At 49.9% G+C, this 22,126-nt stretch overlaps 3 non-coding genes across 3 annotated transcripts; all 3 read left to right on the forward strand.

Moving 5' to 3' along the window:
• Nucleotides 1-7,693: 7,693 nt before the first annotated feature.
• On the forward strand, nt 7,694-7,766 carry TRNAA-AGC (transfer RNA alanine (anticodon AGC)). Its single transcript has one exon. It is a non-coding gene; the product is annotated as a tRNA-Ala (tRNA).
• A 783-nt stretch (nt 7,767-8,549) lies between these two features.
• Nucleotides 8,550-8,639, forward strand: TRNAY-GUA (transfer RNA tyrosine (anticodon GUA)). The gene is given in 2 exon segments: nt 8,550-8,586; nt 8,604-8,639. It is a non-coding gene; the product is annotated as a tRNA-Tyr (tRNA).
• A 2,977-nt stretch (nt 8,640-11,616) lies between these two features.
• TRNAY-GUA (transfer RNA tyrosine (anticodon GUA)) lies at nt 11,617-11,706 on the forward strand. Its single transcript is given in 2 exon segments — nt 11,617-11,653; nt 11,671-11,706. It is a non-coding gene; the product is annotated as a tRNA-Tyr (tRNA).
• The last annotated feature ends 10,420 nt before the right edge of the window (nt 11,707-22,126 follow it).

Here is a 22,126-nt window from a genome sequence, read left to right on the forward strand (position 1 = left end):
CCCAACTAAAACCTCTCCAGGGCATCCTCAAAGATCTACAACCTATCCTGAAAGATGATCCCTCACTCTCACAGATCTTGGGAGACAGGCCTATCCTTGCTTACAGACAGCCCCCCAGTCTGAAGAAAATACTCACTAGCAACCACACACCACAGAACAAAAACACTAACCCAGGAATCTATCCTTGCAACAAAGGCCGATGCTAACTCTGTCCACATATCTATTAAAGTGACACCATAATAGACCTAATCACATCACCCACACCATCAGGGGCTCGTTCACCTGCACATCTACCGATGTGATATATGCCATTATGTGCCAGCAATGCCCCTCTGTCATGTACATTGGCCAAACTGGACAGTCTCTACACAAAAGAATAAATGGACACAAAGCTGACATCAGGAATCATAATATTAAAAAAAACAGTTGGAAAACACTTCAGCCTCTCTGGCCATTCAGTAACAGATTTAAAGGTGGCAATTTTGCAACAGAAAAGCTTCAAAAACAGACTCCAACTAGAAACTGCTAACTTCAATTAATATGCAAACTAGACACAATCAATCAATTTAGGCTTAAATAGAGACTGGGAATGGCTGAGCCATTACACACATTAAATCTATTTCCCCATGTTACGTATCCTCACACCTTCTTGTCTAACTGTCTTCAATGAACTATCTTGATTATCACTACTCAAGTTTTTTTTTCTCCTGCTGATAATAGCTCATCTTAATTCATTAGCCTCTTAGAGTTGGTTGGGCAACTCCCACCTTTTCATGTTCTATGTATGTATACATATCTCCTCACTATAAGTTCCATTCTATGCATCCGATGAGGTGGGCCCACAAAAGCTTATGCTTAAATCCATTTGTTAGTCTCTAAGGTGCCACAAGTACTCCTGTTCTTTTTGCGGATACAGACTAACACAGCTGCTACTCTGAAACATGCCAATTTAGTGACTGTTTGGAAATTTGAATTGAAATTGAAACATTAATACACACTTTAAAAGCATACACAGTGTATGATAACATACGTGTATCTGAGAGTATAATAGATTTGAGAAGTATGAACATAGACTAGCTTCCTTATACAGCTGTTATTTTTTACGACAATGTCAGTGCATTCATTTCCATTATGTTGGCCAACCTAAAAATTTCCAATGAACATTTGTAAGCAAAGTCTCAATGAGCTCTCCCTGACAACTAATGATGGGCTGGGGGGAAAGGCTTCAGGACCAGATTGTATTTACATTCACACCTAATCTACCTAGGTATCCAGCAAACAGAGCTGTGTTGCCCAAGTGATAGATTTTGGCTGGGGTTGAGTTACAAATCATTTGAATGCGGGGGGTGGGGTTGGGAATGGAATGTTGTTGTTCTTATTGTATAAGTAAAAGGCAGTAGAACTGTACTTAGCCTGTGCTGACTGAGGGCATCAAAAGAAAGGGTGGGTACCTGTCCCTCTCCACTGTTTAAAGACAGAGCTGATTAGGCTCCATAGATAGTCTTTTGTTCTGTTAAGTGACAACTGCAGCTGCAATCACTGACGATCAGGTCTAAGTGCTTAGTCCTGTTGTGGGGACAGTGTTCCTGTGGGGACAGTGTTTTTGTGTAAAGGACAGCCCAGACTGCACCAGCAGCGAGGTTCCCCCACTGAGAGTTCAGCGGAAATCACTGAGAGCGGGTGGAACCTCAAGAGACCAACTCGCAGAGGTCTCAGTGGCAGGTGGCAGCAGAAGGTGACTGCGCAGGGCCATTGGCAACAGAGCGGTGGAGTGAATGGAGAGCCATGGCCAGAGCGAACAGTGAGCAGCTGGAAGAACGAGCAAGGTGCCTTCTTGCCCCCCACCTGGGAGGTGTACTCACTTGAAAGCACCTCCGACGGCTTAAATAAGGCGCACATTAAATAAACATTTGTTTGTTGGACTATATTTTAGTGGCTTTTGTCCAGAATGCTAGATTTGTGACTGGGAATGCAAACTTATATAAGTCACAAATCTAGCATTCTGGACCAAAGCCACTAAAATATAGTCCAACAAACAAATGTTTATTTAATGTGCGTCTTATTTAAGCCGTCGGAGGTGCTTTCACGTAAGTACACCTCCCAGGTGGGGGGCAAGAAGGCCCCTTGCTCGTTCTTCCAGCTGCTCACTGTTCGCTCTGGCCATGGCTCTCCATTCACTCCACCGCTCTGTTGCCAATGGCCCTGCGCAGTCACCTTCTGCTGCCACCTGCCACTGTGACCTCTGCATGTTGGTCTCTTGTGCCTTCCTAGTAGGCCAAGATTTTTAAAATGCAGTATTTGCCAAGGTTGTTATCTCACATTGTTGCTATCTTGAGAGGTCATTATGTTGAGGAGTTTCTGTAGTAAACATTTTTATTATTATAATTAATTTTTACATAAGAATGGTCATACTGGGTCAGACCAATGGTCCATGTAGCCAGTATCCTGTCTTCTGACAGTGGTCAAGGCCAGGTGTGTCAGAGGGAATGAACAGAACAGGTAATCATCAAATGATCCATCCCGTTGCCCATTCCCAGCTTCTGGCAAACAGGCTAGGGACACTCAGAGCATGGTGTTGCATCCCTCCCCATCCTGGCTAATAGCCACCGATGGACCTATTCTCCAGGAATGTATCTAATTCTTTTTTTTAATCCTGTTATAGTTTTGGTCTTCACAGCATCCCTTGGCAAAGAGTTCCATGGGTTAACTTTATGTTGTGTGAAGAAATACTTCCTTTTGTTTTTTTAAAACCTGCTGCCTATTAATTTCATTAGGTGACTGCTGGTTCTTGTGTTATGTGAAGGATTAAATAACATTTCCTTATTCACTTTCTTCACACCAGTCAAGATTTTATAGACCACTATCATATTCCCCCTTAGTCGTCTCTTTTCTAAGATGAAAATTCCCAGTCATTTTAATTTCTCCTCCTGTTTCATGCCCCTAATCATTTTAGTTGCCCATCTCTGTACTTTTTCCATTTCCAATATATCTTTTTTGGGATGGGGTGACCAGATCTCCTCACAGTATTCAGGGTGTACAAGTACCATGAATTTTATATTTTCTATCTTATTATCTATCCTTTTCTTAAAAAAGCAACGGTTTCAGAGTAACAGCCGTGTTAGTCTGTATCCGCAAAAAGAACAGGAGAAATTGTAACAAATTTATTTGAGCATAAGCTTTTGTGGGCTACATCCGATGAACTGGGCTTATGCTCAAATAAATTTGTTAGTGTCTAAGGTGCCACAAGTGCTCCTGTTCTTTTTAAAAAAGCAAACAGAATGTTGGGAATCATTGACTGCCGCTGCACATTGAATGGATGTTTTCAGAGAACTATCCACAATGACTCCAAGATCTATTTCTTGAGTGTTAACAGCTAATTTAGACACCATCATTTTGTATGTATAGTTGAGATTGTTTTCCAATGTGCATCACTTTGCATTGATCAACACTGAATTTCATCTGCCATTTTTGTTGCCCAGTCACCCAGTTTTGTGAGATCCCTTTGTGATGCTTCCCAGTATGCCTGGGACTTAACTATCTTGAATAGTTTTGTATCATCTGCAAATTTTGCCACCTCACTGTTTACCCATTTTTCCAGATCATTTATGAGTATGTTGAACAGTAATGGTCCAGTACCGACCCCTCAGGGATACCACTATTTATCTCTCTACATTCTGAAAACTGACAATTTATCCTACTCTTTGTTTCCCATCTTTTAACCAGTTACTGATCCTTGAGAGTACTTCTCTCTTATCCCATGATGGCTTACTTTTCAAAAGTCAATTTAAATTAAATATATTTTTAAAAAAAATCATATGTTTTTAGAAATCTATATCTGTTATATGTTTTGGTGTAACTTGCATTATCCTTATGTTAAATTTGCATCATACTAACAAAATATTTACTTTATTCATCTCTCTTTTATATCTCTCATTGGTCCTGACACCCCCCCCCCCCCGTGTAAATTCGAACACCTCCCCTAATTTCAATTCCTGGGGAAACCACTGGTGCACCTACAGAACCTGCAGATGCCCTGCAGGCATTGCCTGTGTTACCCAGGACTCTTCTCCATCTGGAACCTAAAATTCCCCCGCTGGACAAGTGTGGTGGTGACCACAGCCAGTTTCCTGGTTTTATGAACCAGTCCCAGCTCCTAATCCTGCTGTGCCTGCAGTCTTTCCAAACGGACCAGTCTCAGGTTGGACTTATCAGCCAGCTGACTGGGGTGGCATTGGTTTGGGCCTCCCCACTTCTGTAACATCCTGAATCAGTCTGAGGCCTTGGTTCAAAATATCACAGTAATTTTTGATGACCTGAGCTATGTACGCACAGCTGAGGCTGCGCTCCAGAACCTGCAGCAGGGACACCGGCAAGTTGCTAATGATGCCTCAGAGTTTTGGCATCTCGTGGCTGACACCGCATGGAATGAGACTGCACAGTGCTACCACTTCTGTCTTGGCCTTGAAGATGAGATCAAAGATGAGCTTGCGTGAATAGAGCCAGTGACCAATTTGAACACCTTGATCAAGCTCAGTATTAATGTTGGCAGCAGCCTGATGGAATGCTGCCTAGAAAGGAGGTCAACCTCCTGACTTGTGCCAACTTCACCAGATCTGGTTTGCCAACTCCCGGTGCTCTCATTCCAGCCAAACGCAAGTAGATTGGCCAAGCCCAGCCCTGTCTCTACGATGCAGAGAAAAACCAGTGTCAAGCATCAAGCCTATACCTATACTGCAGTAAATTGGGACACCTCGTGTCAAGCAGCCCTGTGAAAGCTGATCTGTGTTTCAAGTTGGGAAATGGCAAACTCCAGCCCGGATAGAGGGATCCAGTCTTCCCCCTCATGCCAGTGCCTAGTGCCAACATAGGTCTGCTGAAACTTTGGCAACAGCAAATTGCCAAGCCGACATCCCTCCAACTCCCACTCCTTCTTCAGCACCCCGCTATGTTGGAGGTTAATCTAGAAGCTCTAGCGGACTCTGGTGCTTCAAATAATTTCATGGATTTGGAGTTGGCCCGAGTGCATAATATCCCGACTCAGTGCAAGACTCCTCCCAACTTCATGGAAGCCATTGACAGATCACTCCTCTATTTGGACTCAGTCACCCACCAAATGGCCCCCTTACAAGTCATCACCTTTCAAGGTCACCATGAAATTCTCCAGTTCACGTTGATCTGTGCACTGCACTCTCCAATCATTCTTATCATCCCATAGCTCATCGCCAACAATCCACGTATCCACCAGCGGACTGGCATGATTCAGTTTAATTTGCCATACCACCAGCTGTCTTGCTTCCTGAAACTCAGCCGGAGGCCAGAGGTCCTCTGCAGCTCTACCTGTCACCCAGGGGATCCTGAGACCAAAAGACTTAGTATGGAAGGAACCCTGGCAGTCTCCATAAGAACATGAGAATGGCCCTACTGGGTCAGACCAAAGGTCCATCCAGCCCAGTATCCCGCCTTCCAACAGTGGCCAGTGCCAGGTGCCCCAGAGGGAATGAACAGAACAGGTAATCATCAAGAGATCCATCCCTGGTCACTCATTCCCAGCTTCTGGCAAACAGAGGCTAGGGTCCCCACTACTTTCCCAATTGCCTTGGGAATATCTGCCAAGTATCAGGCTTTAGCAGATGTTGCTGGGAAAAACAAACAGGCTGACATCTTGCCACCACATTGCAGTTACAACTGCCCCACTGATGTCCAGTCTGGAATGGAGATCCTTTCAGTCAAATCTATTCCCTCTCAGAACCAGATCTCTAGGATCTCTAGAGCTATCGCAAGGAAAATCTACAATAGTATTTCATCTATCCTCTGTGTCCCTGGCTGAGGGTGTGATCTTCTTTGTGACTAAGAAATATGGCTCCCTGCATCCTTGTGTGGAATACCAGGCATTAAATAAAGTTACAATCCAGAACTAGTATCCCTTACCTCTTAATAATGGGCGCATGGAAAGAGTGAGCTCTTCCAGAGTCTTCATTAAGCTGGATCTTTGTGTAGCCTATCATCTAGTTTGGATCTGAGGAGACAAGAGGAGCCAGTCTAGAAGGAACCTTCTGGAAGCCTCTGTATTGGGTTTCCATAGCTGGTATAGGCATTTCAAACATCAGGTCATGACTTTCAGCCTGTGCAACCTCTTGGCAACTTTTGAGGGAGCGGTTCCATTTCTTTCCATTTTGGGCTTTTGTCCATCCCATTGGTAGAGCTGGGATTTCTTTGGGCAACCGTGACTGCACAGAGTGTGTAAAAGGCTTCTGGCGGAGAAGTGCTACAAGCCCGATCTGGCGGACTTTCTGGCAAGGAGCTGCCGGGCTATGCGTAGATAATCCGAAGCTTTGCTGTCCTCGGCCTAGGCGGGCAGGGAGGCAACTCGTCCCCTTTCCTTTGCCGTTTTTGCTCTTCTTGTTGTCATGAGCAGAGGCGTTAGGTGTGTGTGGGAGTGCAAAGCCTGGGCATGTGTGAGTTTCTGTGATGGTCCCTGGAAAGGTTTATTTGGTTGAAAGGCAAGAAAGGGGAGCAGCGTTCTTTGCTATGCCAGGTGTCCTTGTTGAGCGGAGGTCCTTTCCGAGGGGGTGTGCAAGCATAAAGGTAGTTTGTTTTGCGGTGTGAAGCGTGTGACGATGCGGTTCTGGCGGGACCCAACTGGGAGTGCCAATTCAGGACCAATTGCTCAAACAGGGCAGTCACAGCCCAAGGCTGGGGTTTTTCCACCTCTAAGGCAAACCAAACCAGCCAGACAAAAATGACTTCGGTTTCACCCCACTGGCTAACCACAAGTCACACAAGCAATTTCCTTAGACACTCCAGTCTCCCAGTATCACCACCAGTGCCACTCGTCTTGGGGATGAATGGTGATGAAAACCAACACCCCAGTAAAAGAAAAAGGTTCTCTCGATCCCAAAGGACCAAGCCCCAGACCCAGGTCAATAGACACATCAGATCTTACCCACAAATCACGCTGTTGCCAATCCTTTAGAATCTAAAATCTAAAGGTTTAGTCATAAAGGGAAAAAGGTAGAGGTGAGGGCGGAGTAAACTGCAGGTTGAAATCAAGTCTCTGGAGAACATCCCCCGCTGGGATGGGTCATCAGTCCTTTGTGTAGAGCTTCAGTTTGTAGCAAAGTCCCTCCCCAGGTAAGAAGCAGGATTGAAGACCAGATGGAGGTGAGGCATCAGCCTCAGATAGGCACTTGCAGGTGTAAGAACACTTCTTTGTTTTTACTGTGGAAAATTACAGCAAAATGGAGTTTGGAGTCACATGGGCAAGTCCCTGCATACTTTGCTGAGTCACAAAGCGTATCTGCCTCCTCTCAATGGGTCGATTGTGTAGCTGATGGTCCTTAATGGGCCATCAAGCAGGCTAAGCAGAGCTAACACCCACTTGTCTGGGATCTTTCCCAGTAACACAGCGCAAGTTTGAAATATAGACAGTATACAGCCAATATTCATAACTTCAACTACAACATGATACAGACATAGAGACAGCATAATCATAACCAGTAACGCGTAACCTGGTCTTAGACACCTTATATGACCCCCTTTACATAGGATCTGGTGCCACTACAGGACCTTGGTTGGAACCCATGTTCTATATGGTCCCAGTTTATATCAATAACGTCACAAAGCGATCGCTGGATGGGGTTTGTGCTGAGTTGACAGTGCGTGGCAGAGGGGGCAGGTCTCTTGGTGTGGGCATGGGGAATTAGCTCAAATGGTAGAGCGCTCGCTTAGCATGCGAGAGGTAGCGGGATCGATGCCCGCATTCTCCAGGCTGTTGCTCTTTCTCCTGTTCTCATCCCCGCCCACCTGCACCATTTATGTCTGCGCAGAAAGGAGCATTGTGGTCCGCTCTAGGCTTGGCAGTAAGCCTTTTGTCCCGAGGGAGCAAAAGGGGCAACTTCTCTTTCAGGAGTGTGTGTGTGTGTCTGTGTGTGTGTGTGTGTGAGTTCTTTTCTGTTGCCAGTCGCTTTGCGTTTGTATTTCCTGAAGTAGGCGTGGGAGGCCGAGTCAGGTGTGAAAGGGTATGAGCAGGAATGTGTCAATAATTGACGAAGGGGAAGGGGAATGGACTGTGAAAATGTTGTGGTTTAAAAGGTCCCGTTGAAGCCAGGCAGGAGGCCCTGAACATGTTTTCCATTGCACCACCGTCCCTGTTCTGAGTGGGAATCAGGGCTGGGGTCCCAACATTGTGCTGCGCGTGCTTTAGACAATCCCGGGTCCCTTGCGGGTCAGTGGGAGGATGCGGCGTCCCGGCTAGGAGGCAGGGCTAGCGTCGCGCACTCACGTTCCGTTCTTACCTTGCGGCCTTGTCTTCGTGCCATGCCTGTTAGGGAGCCTTTGAGCGGTAGCTGTGTGCGGGCTTCCCGGTGGGTGAATTGAGGGTAAACTAGGCGGCTGCCCAGCCCCCCGGGCAGCCGTGAGGATGAAGGGCTTGGTGTGTGTCGCTTATTCCTTTCAAGGGCTGGGCAGAGGCAAGCCTATAATTATGCGTAAGTGCCAGTGGCAATTCTGCCTGACACCATGAGTGACTCATGTCCCTTTGCTCTTGTCTTCCTTCGATAGCTCAGCTGGTAGAGCGGAGGACTGTAGGTTTCGTTCCCCTGGGAATCCTTAGGTCGCTGGTTCAACTCCGGCTCGAAGGAGTGGGCTTTTGTTTCCTCGGTTACACGCTCTTCTTTAGAGCGCCCACTCTGGCCACCGCCATGTTTCCCTCCATTCGTGCGAGACTGGCCGCTGGAAGTCTGCTGCATTTAAAGCACCACTTGCCACTACTTTCATCTACCGTGCCTGTTTCCAAGTACCTAGGCCACGGTTTACGCCTGCATAGGCAGAGTTCCTTTCTCTTCACCCTCCCGCACTCACAGCGTAGACATCTAGCTATGGATCTCGGGCTTCGGAGTGGCATTTCTCACCTTGGTAGCGGGGCGCCTTTGTTCTTAACAGAGACCGGCCGTAGCTATGTCCCCAAGCCGTCTCCGTTTTTTTTTTGCATGGGGCAGAGGTGCCGCAGGGACGTAGTTTCTGGTGGCAGGGAGTGGGCTAACGCAGGGTGGGGGGATAGGAAAGGCCCTTTAGTGGCTGAGAGTGCCTTGTCCTTCAGGCTCAACCGATTGTGTGCGCTGCTGACGGCGGGCTATTATGCTCCCCGTTGTAGCAATGTGTGCGTTTCAGTGGTTTGCTCTCTCTTTGTCCATCTTTCCCCAGCGTCACAGAGCTCAGTTTATGGAGTAGTGTGAGGGAGCGGTTCCATTTCTTTCCATTTTGGGCTTTTGTCCATCCCATTGGTAGAGCTGGGATTTCTTTGGGCAACCGTGACTGCACAGAGTGTGTAAAAGGCTTCTGGCGGAGAAGTGCTACAAGCCCGATCTGGAGGACTTTCTGGCAAGGAGCTGCCGGGCTATGCGTAGATAATCCGAAGCTTTGCTGTCCTCGGCCTAGGCGGGCAGGGAGGCAACTCGTCCCCTTTCCTTTGCCGTTTTTGCTCTTCTTGTTGTCATGAGCAGAGGCGTTAGGTGTGTGTGGGAGTGCAAAGCCTGGGCGTGTGTGAGTTTCTGTGATGGTCCCTGGAAAGGTTTATTTGGTTGAAAGGCAAGAAAGGGGAGCAGCGTTCTTTGCTATGCCAGGTGTCCTTGTTGAGCGGAGGTCCTTTCCGAGGGGGTGTGCAAGCATAAAGGTAGTTTGTTTTGCGGTGTGAAGCGTGTGACGATGCGGTTCTGGCGGGACCCAACTGGGAGTGCCAATTCAGGACCAATTGCTCAAACAGGGCAGTCACAGCCCAAGGCTGGGGTTTTTCCACCTCTAAGGCAAACCAAACCAGCCAGACAAAAATGACTTCGGTTTCACCCCACTGGCTAACCACAAGTCACACAAGCAATTTCCTTAGACACTCCAGTCTCCCAGTATCACCACCAGTGCCACTCGTCTTGGGGATGAATGGTGATGAAAACCAACACCCCAGTAAAAGAAAAAGGTTCTCTCGATCCCAAAGGACCAAGCCCCAGACCCAGGTCAATAGACACATCAGATCTTACCCACAAATCACGCTGTTGCCAATCCTTTAGAATCTAAAATCTAAAGGTTTAGTCATAAAGGGAAAAAGGTAGAGGTGAGGGCGGAGTAAACTGCAGGTTGAAATCAAGTCTCTGGAGAACATCCCCCGCTGGGATGGGTCATCAGTCCTTTGTGTAGAGCTTCAGTTTGTAGCAAAGTCCCTCCCCAGGTAAGAAGCAGGATTGAAGACCAGATGGAGGTGAGGCATCAGCCTCAGATAGGCACTTGCAGGTGTAAGAACACTTCTTTGTTTTTACTGTGGAAAATTACAGCAAAATGGAGTTTGGAGTCACATGGGCAAGTCCCTGCATACTTTGCTGAGTCACAAAGCGTATCTGCCTCCTCTCAATGGGTCGATTGTGTAGCTGATGGTCCTTAACGGGCCATCAAGCAGGCTAAGCAGAGCTAACACCCACTTGTCTGGGATCTTTCCCAGTAACACAGCGCAAGTTTGAAATATAGACAGTATACAGCCAATATTCATAACTTCAACTACAACATGATACAGACATAGAGACAGCATAATCATAACCAGTAACGCGTAACCTGGTCTTAGACACCTTATATGACCCCCTTTACATAGGATCTGGTGCCACTACAGGACCTTGGTTGGAACCCATGTTCTATATGGTCCCAGTTTATATCAATAACGTCACAAAGCGATCGCTGGATGGGGTTTGTGCTGAGTTGACAGTGCGTGGCAAAGGGGGCAGGTCTCTTGGTGTGGGCATGGGGAATTAGCTCAAATGGTAGAGCGCTCGTTTAGCATGCGAGAGGTAGCGGGATCGATGCCCGCATTCTCCAGGCTGTTGCTCTTTCTCCTGTTCTCATCCCCGCCCACCTGCACCATTTATGTCTGCGCAGAAAGGAGCATTGTGGTCCGCTCTAGGCTTGGCAGTAAGCCTTTTGTCCCGAGGGAGCAAAAGGGGCAACTTCTCTTTCAGGAGTGTGTGTGTGTGTGAGTTCTTTTCTGTTGCCAGTCGCTTTGCGTTTGTATTTCCTGAAGTAGGCGTGGGAGGCCGAGTCAGGTGTGAAAGGGTATGAGCAGGAATGTGTCAATAATTGACGAAGGGGAAGGGGAATGGACTGTGAAAATGTTGTGGTTTAAAAGGTCCCGTTGAAGCCAGGCAGGAGGCCCTGAACATGTTTTCCATTGCACCACCGTCCCTGTTCTGAGTGGGAATCAGGGCTGGGGTCCCAACATTGTGCTGCGCGTGCTTGAGACAATCCCGGGTCCCTTGCGGGTCAGTGGGAGGATGCGGCGTCCCGGCTAGGAGGCAGGGCTAGCGTCGCGCACTCACGTTCCGTTCTTACCTTGCGGCCTTGTCTTCGTGCCATGCCTGTTAGGGAGCCTTTGAGCGGTAGCTGTGTGCGGGCTTCCCGGTGGGTGAATTGAGGGTAAACTAGGCGGCTGCCCAGCCCCCCGGGCAGCCGTGAGGATGAAGGGCTTGGTGTGTGTCGCTTATTCCTTTCAAGGGCTGGGCAGAGGCAAGCCTATAATTATGCGTAAGTGCCAGTGGCAATTCTGCCTGACACCATGAGTGACTCATGTCCCTTTACTCTTGTCTTCCTTCGATAGCTCAGCTGGTAGAGCGGAGGACTGTAGGTTTCGTTCCCCTGGGAATCCTTAGGTCGCTGGTTCAACTCCGGCTCGAAGGAGTGGGCTTTTGTTTCCTCGGTTACACGCTCTTCTTTAGAGCGCCCACTCTGGCCACCCCCATGTTTCCCTCCATTCGTGCGAGACTGGCCGCTGGAAGTCTCATAGACTCATAGGTCAGAAGGGACCAATCTGATCATCTAGTCTGAGCTCCTGCACAAGGCAGGCCACAGAACCCCACCCATACAATTTTATCACAACCCCTATCCCAGGACCGAGTTATTGAAATCCTCAAAAATGGTTTGAAGACCTCAAGCTGCAGGGAAACCACCAGCAAGCGACTCGTGCCCCACGCTGCAGGGGAAGGCGAAAAACCTCCAGGGCACCTGCCAATCCGCCCTGGAGGAAAATTCCTTCCCGACCCCAAATATGGCGATCAGCTAAACCCTGAGCATGTGGGAAAGAGTCACCAGCCAGCACCCAAGAAGGAATTCTCCGCAGCAACTCAGTACCCATCGCATCCAACATCTCCCCGCAGACCATTGAGCAGACCTGTCTGGTGGTAATTCAAGATCAATTGCCCAAATTAACGATCCTATCATAACATCCCCTCCATATACTTATCAAGCTTTGTCTTAAAGCCAGGAAAGTCTTTTGCCCCTACTACTTCCCTCGGAAGGCTATTCCAGAACTTCACTCCCCTAATGGTCAGAAACCTTCGTCTAATTTCAAGTCTAAACTTCCTAATATCCAGTTTATACCCATTCGTCCTCGTGCCTACATTAGTATTAAACTTAAATAATTCCTCTCCCTCCCTAACGTTAACCCCCTTGATATATTTATATAGAGCAAGCATATCCCCCCTCAGCCTTCTTTTGGCCAGGCTAAACAAGCCAAGCTCTTTGAGTCTCCTTTCATAAGGCAGTTTTTCCATTCCTCGGATCATCCTTGTAGCCCGTCTCTGAACCTGTTCCAGTTTGAATTCATCCTTCTTGAACATGGGACACCAGAACTGCACACAGTATTCCAGATGGGGTCTCACCCACGCCTTATATAACGGCACTAACACCTCCTTGTCCTTGCAGGAAATACCCCGCCTGATGCATCCCAAAATCGCATTTGCTTTTTTAACAGCCGTATCACATTGGCGACTCATAGTCATCCTGCTATCAACCAGTACCCCAAGGTCCTTCTCCTCCTCCGTCGCTTCCAACTGATGCGCCCCCAACGTATATCCAAAATTCTTATTATTAATTCCTAAATGCATGACCTTGCACTTTTCACTGTTGTATTTCATCCTATTTCTATTACTCCAGTTTACAAGGTGGTTCAGATCTTCCTGAATAGTATCCCTGTCCTTCTCCGTGTTAGCAATACCCCCCAGCTTCGTGTCATCCGCAAACTTTAGTAGCACATTCCCGCTCTTTGTGCCAAGGTCAGTAATAAAAAGGTTAAATAAGATCGGTCCCAAAACCGATCCTTGAGGGACTCCACTGGTGACCTCCTTCCAGCCCGACAGTTCACCTTTCAATACGACCCTCTGGAGTCTCCCCTTTAACCAGTTCCTTATCCACCTGCTGCATTTAAAGCACCACTTGCCACTACTTTCATCTACCATGCCTGTTTCCAAGTACCTAGGCCACGGTTTACGCCTGTATAGGCAGAGTTCCTTTCTCTTCACCCTCCCGCACTCACAGAGTAGACATCTAGCTATGGATCTCGGGCTTCGGAGTGGCATTTCTCACCCTGGTAGCGGGGCGCCTTTGTTCTTAACAGAGACCGGCCGTAGCTATGTCCCCAAGCCGTCTCCGTTTTTTTTTTGCATGGGGCAGAGGTGCCGCGGGGACGTAGTTTCTGGTGGCAGGGAGTGGGCTAACGCAGGGTGGGGGGATAGGAAAGGCCCTTTAGTGGCTGAGAGTGCCTTGTCCTTCAGGCTCAACCGATTGTGTGCGCTGCTGACGGCGGGCTATTATGCTCCCCGTTGTAGCAATGTGTGCGTTTCAGTGGTTTGCTCTCTCTTTGTCCATCTTTCCCCAGCGTCACAGAGCTCAGTTTATGGAGTAGTGTGAGGGAGCGGTTCCATCTCTTTCCATTTTGGGCTTTTGTCCATCCCATTGGTAGAGCTGGGATTTCTTTGGGCAACCGTGACTGCACAGAGTGTGTAAAAGGCTTCTGGCGGAGAAGTGCTACAAGCCCGATCTGGCGGACTTTCTGGCAAGGAGCTGCCGGGCTATGCGTAGATAATCCGAAGCTTTGCTGTCCTCGGCCTAAGCGAGCAGGGAGGCAACTCGTCCCCTTTCCTTTGCCGTTTTTGCTCTTCTTGTTGTCATGAGCAGAGGCGTTAGGTGTGTGTGGGAGTGCAAAGTCTGGGCGTTTGTGAGTTTCTGTGATGGTCCCTGGAAAGGTTTATTTGGTTGAAAGGCAAGAAAGGGGAGCAGCGTTCTTTGCTATGCCAGGTGTCCTTGTTGAGCGGAGGTCCTTTCCGAGGGGGTGTGCAAGCATAAAGGTAGTTTGTTTTGCGGTGTGAAGCGTGTGACGATGCGGTTCTGGCGGGACCCAACTGGGAGTGCCAATTCAGGACCAATTGCTCAAACAGGGCAGTCACAGCCCAAGGCTGGGGTTTTTCCACCTCTAAGGCAAACCAAACCAGCCAGACAAAAATGACTTCGGTTTCACCCCACTGGCTAACCACAAGTCACACAAGCAATTTCCTTAGACACTCCAGTCTCCCAGTATCACCACCAGTGCCACTCGTCTTGGGGATGAATGGTGATGAAAACCAACACCCCAGTAAAAGAAAAAGGTTCTCTCGATCCCAAAGGACCAAGCCCCAGACCCAGGTCAATAGACACATCAGATCTTACCCACAAATCACGCTGTTGCCAATCCTTTAGAATCTAAAATCTAAAGGTTTAGTCATAAAGGGAAAAAGGTAGAGGTGAGGGCTAGAAGTGGTTAAAGGGAACCAATTACATACAGTAATGGCAAAGTTCTTAGTTCAGGCTTGTAGCAGTGATGGAGTAAACTGCAGGTTGAAATCAAGTCTCTGGAGAACATCCCCCGCTGGGATGGGTCATCAGTCCTTTGTGTAGAGCTTCAGTTTGTAGCAAAGTCCCTCCAGAGGTAAGAAGCAGGATTGAAGAGCAGATGGAGGTGAGGCATCAGCCTTAGATAGGCACTTGCAGGTGTAAGAACACTTCTTTTTTCTTACTGTGGAAAATTACAGCAAAATGGAGTTTGGAGTCACATGGGCAAGTCCCTGCATACTTTGCTGAGTCACAAGGCGTATCTGCCTCCTCTCAATGGGTCAATTGTGTAGCTGATGGTCCTTAATGGGCCATCAAGCAGGCTAAGCAGAGCTAACACCCACTTGTCTGTTATCTTTCCCAGTAACACAGCGCAAGTTTGAAATATAGACAGTATACAGCCAATATTCATAACTTCAACTACAACATGATACAGACATAGAGACAGCATAATCATAACCAGTAACCCGTAACCTGGTCTTAGACACCTTATATGACCCCCTTTACATAGGATCTGGTGCCACTACAGGACCTTGGTTGGAACCCATGTTCTATATGGTCCCAGTTTATATCAATAATGTCACAAAGCGATCGCTGGATGGGGTTTGTGCTGAGTTGACAGTGCGTGGCAGAGGAGGCACGTCTCCTGGGGGGAGCATGGGGAATTAGCTCAAATGGTAGAGCGCTCGCTTAGCATGCAAGAAATAGCGGGATCGATGCCTGCATTCTCTAGGCTGTTGCTCTTTCTCCTGTTTTCATCCCCGCCCACCTCCACCATTTATGTCTGCGCAGAAAGGAGCATTGTGGTCCGCTCTTGGCTTGGCAGTAAGCTTTTGTCCCGAGGGAGCAAAAGGGGCAACTTCTCTTTTAGGAGTGTGTGTGTGTGTGTGTGTGTGAGTTCTTTTCTGTTGCCAGTCGCTTTGCGTTTGTTTTTCCTGAGGTAGGCATGGGAGGCCGAGTCAGGTGTGAAAGGGTATGAGCGGGAATGTGTCAATAATTGATGAAGGGGAAGGGGAATGGACTGTTAAAATGTTGTGGTTTAAAAGGCCCCTTTGAAGCCAGGCGGGAGGCCCTGAACATGTTTTCCATTGCACCACCGTCCCTGTTCTGAGTGGGAATCAGGGCTGGGGTCCCAACATTGTGCTGCGCGTGCTTGAGACAATCCCGGGTCCCTTGCGGGTCAGGGGGAGGATGCGGCGTCCCGGCTAGGAGGCAGGGCTAGCGTCGTGCCCCCGGCGTTCCGTTCTTAACTTGCGGCCTTGACTTCGTGCCATGCCTGTTAGGGAGCCTTTGAGCGGTAGCTGTGTGCGGGCTTCCCGGTGGGTGAATTGAGGGTAAACTAGGCTGCTGCCCAGCCCCCGGGGCAGCCGTGAGGATGAAGGGTTAGGTGTGTGTCGCTTATTCCTTTCAAGTGCTGGGCAGAGGCAAGTCTATAATTATGTGTAAGTGCCAGTGGCAGTTCTGCCTGACACCTTGAGTGACTCGTGTCCCTTTGCTCCTGTCTTCCTTTGATAACTCAGCTGGTAGCGTGGAGGACTGTAGACTTCGTTCCTCTTAGAAACCTTAGGTTGCTGGTTTAACTCCGGCTCGAAGGAGTGGGTTTGTGTTTCCTTGGTTATATGCTCTTCTTTAGAGCGCCCTCTCTGGCCACCGCCATGTTTCCCTCCATTCGTGCAAGACTGGCCGCTGGAAGTCTGCTGCATTTAAAGCACCACTTGCCACTATTTTCATCTACCACGCCTGTTTCCAAGTACCTAGGCCACAGTTTACGCCTGTATAGGCAGAGTTCCTTTCTCTTCACCCTCCCGCACTCACAGCGTAGACATCTAGCTATGGTGCAGGGGCAGCATGCGGAGCTTTCCTGATTGCCCCTAAACCTAGGGGCCAGAGATGCCGGCTACCTCCAGGGATCTGGTCAAAGCCAGGGCAGGCAGAGAGCCTGCCTTAGCCACACTGCGCCACAGAGTAGACTTTTAACGGCCTGGTCAGCAGTGCTGAGGGGAGACACCAGTGTCCCTTATCGACCAGACGTTGCAGTCAAAAACTGGATGTCTGGCAACCCTAATTGGAGGTTTACAGAAGGTGTTTAGGTTCTTCAGAAGGAAAACTCAGAACAGATACCATTTTCCACTCACGCTACACTTAAACCATGAGGCAAAACAGAAGCCTCTGTTCTGTCAGAAGCGCCAGATGAATTGCTTTTTCAATTGTAGTCAACAAACCAGATTGCCATGAGCTGAACTTTAAGACCCTCACGTACACTGGACAAATTGGAGGAAAAGCATTGAAAAATCTTGATTATGTCTTTTTCTTAGTCTCCAACCCAGTGCTTTCAGTTCATCTGGCCTGCCAAGTTGTGACACCATCGCATCCGAGAAAAGCTGAGATTTTCATAAGCTGCACATGCAATTTTCTTGCTCAGGAGAAGTGGAGTGGAAGCTCATCTTTGCACATTTCTGATGCTTTGTAGTCTAAGACTGGGCAAGGATTGCTGTATAGTTATGAGAGCATGGGGCTAAAACAAACATTTTTTGAGTTCTATTCCCAATTGCCACCGACTTGTGGTGGGATTTTGGGCAAATCCTTTAGCTTCTTTCTACCTCTGTTGATCCTTCTGTATAAATAGGAACAGCACTGGGACAAATTCCCAGCCACTGAGGACTTCATAACTGTCCCCATGCTGCACACCACGGCCACTAAGAACTTCACAGTGCGGGGTAGAACTCAGATTGTTTTCTGCTCCCAAAGTGAGGCCCCTAACACATTAAAATAAATAAATATAAATATACTGAGATATACCTATATCTCACAGAACTGGAAGGGACTCTGAAAGGTCATTGAGTCCAGCCCCCTGCCTTCACTGGCAGGACCAAGTGCTGATTTTTGCCCTAGATCCCTAAGTGGCCCCCTTGATGATTGAATTTACAATGCTGGGTTTAGGAGGCCAATGCTCAAATGACTGAGCTATCTCTCCCCCACTCTGATATGAGGAGACTCATTGTTAGTTGTTAGCAATATCTGGCCTGTCAGGGTTCCCTCCCCCCCCCCCCCCGAACTCTGGAGTACAGATGTGAGGACCTGCATGAAAGACCCCCAAAGCTTATATTCTAGCAGCTTAGGTTAAAAACTTCCCCAAGGCACAAATTTCTGTCTTTGGACAGTATTGCTGCCACCACCAAGTGATTTAAACAAACATTCAGGGACGGGTCACTTGGAATCCCTAATTCCCCCAAAATATCCCCCCAATACCCTTCATCCCCTTCCCTGGGGAGGCTTGAGAATAATATATAAACTAACTGCCTTAGCAATGTGCGTACAGACCAGACTCATCTTTAGGACACTGAAATCAATCAGGTTCTTAAAAGAACTTTATTATAAAGCCTCTGTTTTCAAGAAGCTGGGAATGGGTGACAGGGGATGGATCACTTGATGATTCCCTGTTCTGTTCATTCCCTCTGGGACACCTGGCACTGGCCACTGTTGGAAGACAGGATACTGGGCTAGAAGGACCCTGGGTCTCACCCAGTAGGGCCATTCTTATGTTCTAAAATGTGGTTTCTGTCTCCGCTGTTGATACTCAGTTACACCCTCACAGCTGGAGAAACACAGGCTGGGCTCAGAGCATCCTAACTCAGCAGAAGGAAAACTGCCAGAAACTTTGTGCTGGTTCCCATTTGGGGTGCAGTCCCCATTAGGGACTGACCCACTGAGTTCCCACTCCTGCCATGGGTTTCTTTGTGGTGACTGCAGATATCTAGCTGTTTTAATATCTGTGTAATTCCCATGCAGTTCCTGAAGGTGGCATCCATGCACCATAATGCTCAGCATCACAGTGGAGGAAGGTAGGGTGAGTGAATGAGGTGTTGAACTTTTTTTAAACTTGGTTTTACATTCATTATTTAATTAGAGGAGAGTGAAACAACTGGGGGTGATGGGACTGTAACATCAGAAATGGGGCAAGGAGCTTGCAGCTCTGGAAGACAAGATCACTTTGCAGAGCTAGGCATGCACACAACAAACATCCGTTCCCCGCACACCTTCCCATCCAGATTCAAGCACGTACCTGTCCGCTCCCCACTGGATGCAGCCGAGTCCCTCTCCCTTCCCTAAGCTCCTTCTGCTCTCTTGAAATCAGAGACCTCTCGCACCCGTCACTTGTCTTGTCCCACAGAAAAAATGGCCAGTGGTAAACACCACGTCGTTGCTCACTGGTATGTGTTTCGATGAAGTTTACCATTAGCAAACAGTAAGCTTCACCAGTCAAGTGGCAATATAACAAAAACACCTTATTGTCATTTGGACACTGCATACAAGAGGACAGAGCTGTGGTTGCTCTGAGAGCACTTAACAGGCCGCACTTTCTGGGTGTTAAATCTCACGTTCGCCATTTGGTTAACGTGAGTTTAACACACTCGACAGGAATTGGGTGGGGTGTTTAGGCTCAGTCACAAAGAGAAGCAGACTGAGGGGACACCCCATTTTCCTTCAGCCTCATCTTGGTGGGGTAACCCAGACAGCATTCTGCCCCAGGAGTGACGGTCTAGTCCCAGGAGAGGTGTCTCGGGAAGCTAGGCGGCTGATGGCTTAAAGCCGTTGTGGTTGCATCCTGGATTGGAGAATAGCAGTAATTGCTGTGCAGATAGCTCGGCACGTCACTGGAGAAGGCTCATGCAATCTCTTCGGGGCAGGCAGAGGTTTAGAAAACTCATTTGATGGAAATAACCACATGCGGTTTTCCTGGATGGGAGCGGTGCTGCAAGGAAAGTTCATTGCACCTTTACTTGCAATGCCACGCGACTTTAACCTTACAGCTGGAGTCCGATGGCCTGAAGCCAAACTGCCAGGACCTGTAACATAAGCAGGCTCAAGGCAGAATAGGACTCGGATGGGAGACAACCCCCCCACCACCAGAAAGCCCAGGTGTTGCTGATATAGTAGGTGACACTCTTCCCTGTGCACCTGCATCCACCGGGCGGTTGCTCTGTGCCCCAGTGCAGATGAAAGGGGTTGTGTAACACGTACAGTTCCTGCTTCTGGAAGGCATGAGCTCAGCACTTGGGCCCAGATGAAGGCGTTTGCAATGGCTGGAGGCGGAGCTGCCTCCGTTACCAATGCAGCAGTGCAAGAAGCGCCAGGCCAATCGTTCCTGACCCCGCCCGGGCTGCTCTCCTCCTGGCTGGCTGAATCAAGAGCTTTCCCTGCTGCCTGCTCTCGCCGTGCCCAACACGGCCTTGTAACGCCAGCCACAACAAGCCGGCAGCGTGGGGCCGCCCTTGGGCCTGGCCTCAGCTAGGTGCCAGCCGGTGGCAATGGGTCAGCGGTGGAGGAAAGCAGCAGTGGCCATCTGACAGCACAGCCGCTCCCTGTCTGATTCTGCAGTGACTCGGAGCCTCCGGCTCCCCTGTGGGGTGCTAGGGCATTCAGGCAGTTTGCGGCTGCCACCGGAGAGCAAATATGCATAGAGCAGACAGCGGGCCTGCTACCCCTCCCAGAGGCGTTGATGGGCATGGAGGGAATAGAACCATGAATGTGACGCACAGGTTAGGGAGGAGAGAACAGCGCTGGGTCCAGCCTGGGGTGTGCGGCTGGGAGCCTCGATGCTTTGGTGCAACACGGAGGGTATTTCAGGTGAAGCCAGGCAGTTGGCACAAGGCTGGTTCATAGTCGCATGTAAAGGCGCACGGCCGGGGCTCGACCCTCCCTGAGGAGGAGGGGAGCCACACCGGCCTCGATACACGTCGTTTATGTCAGCCCCTTTCTTCAGGGCTGAGTGAAGCTGCACAATCGCTCGGGGCCCCAGCCTTCTGCTATAGGGCGGGGCAACAAACACAAAGTTATAGAGGCTCAGACCCTTTTGGCTCAGGGCTGAGCAACAATAGTTCAGGCAGCTCGAGCCCTTTGGGGCAAGACTGAGCAGTGACACAGTTAAAGGGGGCCCAGCCCTTGGTTCGGGCGGGGCACCAAACACACAGTTACATAGGCTCAGACCCTCGTGGCTCAGGGTCGAGCAGTCAATAGTTCAGGCAGCTCGAGCCCTTTGGGGCAGGACCGAGCAGTGGCACAGTTAAAGGGGGCCCAGCCCTTGGTTCGGGCAGGGCACCAAACACACAGTTACAAAGGCTCAGACCCTCGTAGTGGGCGCGGGGAAGCTCTGGCAGCTCCTCGTCGTAGCCGGCACGGGGAAGCTCCGGCCAGTCCAGGCAACTGCTCTTGGCCTCAGCAGCCTCCCACTCACGAGCACCTTCTGGCAGGTCTGCTCCCGACAGCGGCTGGGCTCCAACTGAGCGCTGCCGGCCAGCTTTTATACTTCCGGGTCACCTCCTGACCCTCTGAGGGGCGGGTCCAGTGCCCTGTGGCCCCGCCCCTTCTGGCCCCTGGCAGGGCTCGACCCTCCCTGAGGAGGAGGAGAGCCACACTGCCTCGCTACAGCACAGTCTAAGGGTGGCATGTAGTTGTGATCCAGCCCACAGCCCCATGGGCCATGGTGGGTGTCCCTGATGAGCCGGCCCCAGTACTATCAGCTGTCGCTCTGAATTCTTCCCCCGCCCACCCCTCTCCTTCATACTGGCAGTCGGGTGGCTTGGCCTGGCCCCTGTTACACTGGCTTTCCGAAGTAACAGGGCCTGTTCGGCTCAGCCTGATCAGACATCGTAGCAGGGGAATGAGAGAGAGAGATCCGGGTTTGGGGCACAGTAGAAGTCTCACGCTGTTCTGTTTCTGTTACTAATGCTGTAACACCCCCACAGTGGGATTGCGGGGCCCTTGCAGACTGAACTGATTCTCCTGCTCTGGGAGCACAGACCTCCAGCCAGTGATGAGTTGCCAAAATCTTAACAACCGGTTCCCTATAAAAAGTTCTGATTTAAGGTGGGGAGCAGGGGAGGGGCCAGGGCGGGGGGAGACATACCCATGGGGCCAGGGGCCCCTGCAGGGCCTGGGGCAAATTGCTTCACTTGCCCCCCTGGCAACCATAGAGCTTGCAGCTCCCTCCCCCCTTACCTTGCCAGCAGCTCAAAGCAGCAGGATGACTCAGGTGCTCAGCTGAGCTGCCCAGCTGCTGGCCATGCTGTGGCTCTTTGGGGTGGGCGAAGCAGAGGAGGGCCTGGGGGAGACATCCTTGTGGGGCCAAGGGCCCCTGCAGGGCCCGGGCCAATTGCCCCACTAGCCCTCTCCCCCCTTCTTTGGCCAGCCGTGGAGCTTGCTGCAGGACCCCTCCCCCCACAGACACACCTTGCCGAGCTGCTCCAAAAGCGGCAGCAGGACGACTTCGGAGCTCAGCTGAGCTGCCGAGCTGGTGCCAGCGGCTGGCCACCCTGCAGCTGGGGGGAAGCAGGGGAAGGGCCGGGGGAGCCTCAGCCTCCCCAGCTGGGACTCCTGGGAGCAACAGGATGGTCCGGCCTGCGGACCGGAGTTGTTTGCCTACCCCCTGGCCCTTTAACAACCGGTTCTCCACGGA

This window comes from Gopherus flavomarginatus, chromosome 2, assembly GCF_025201925.1.
Source record: "Gopherus flavomarginatus isolate rGopFla2 chromosome 2, rGopFla2.mat.asm, whole genome shotgun sequence".
In the NCBI taxonomy this organism is placed as follows: domain Eukaryota; kingdom Metazoa; phylum Chordata; order Testudines; family Testudinidae; genus Gopherus; species Gopherus flavomarginatus.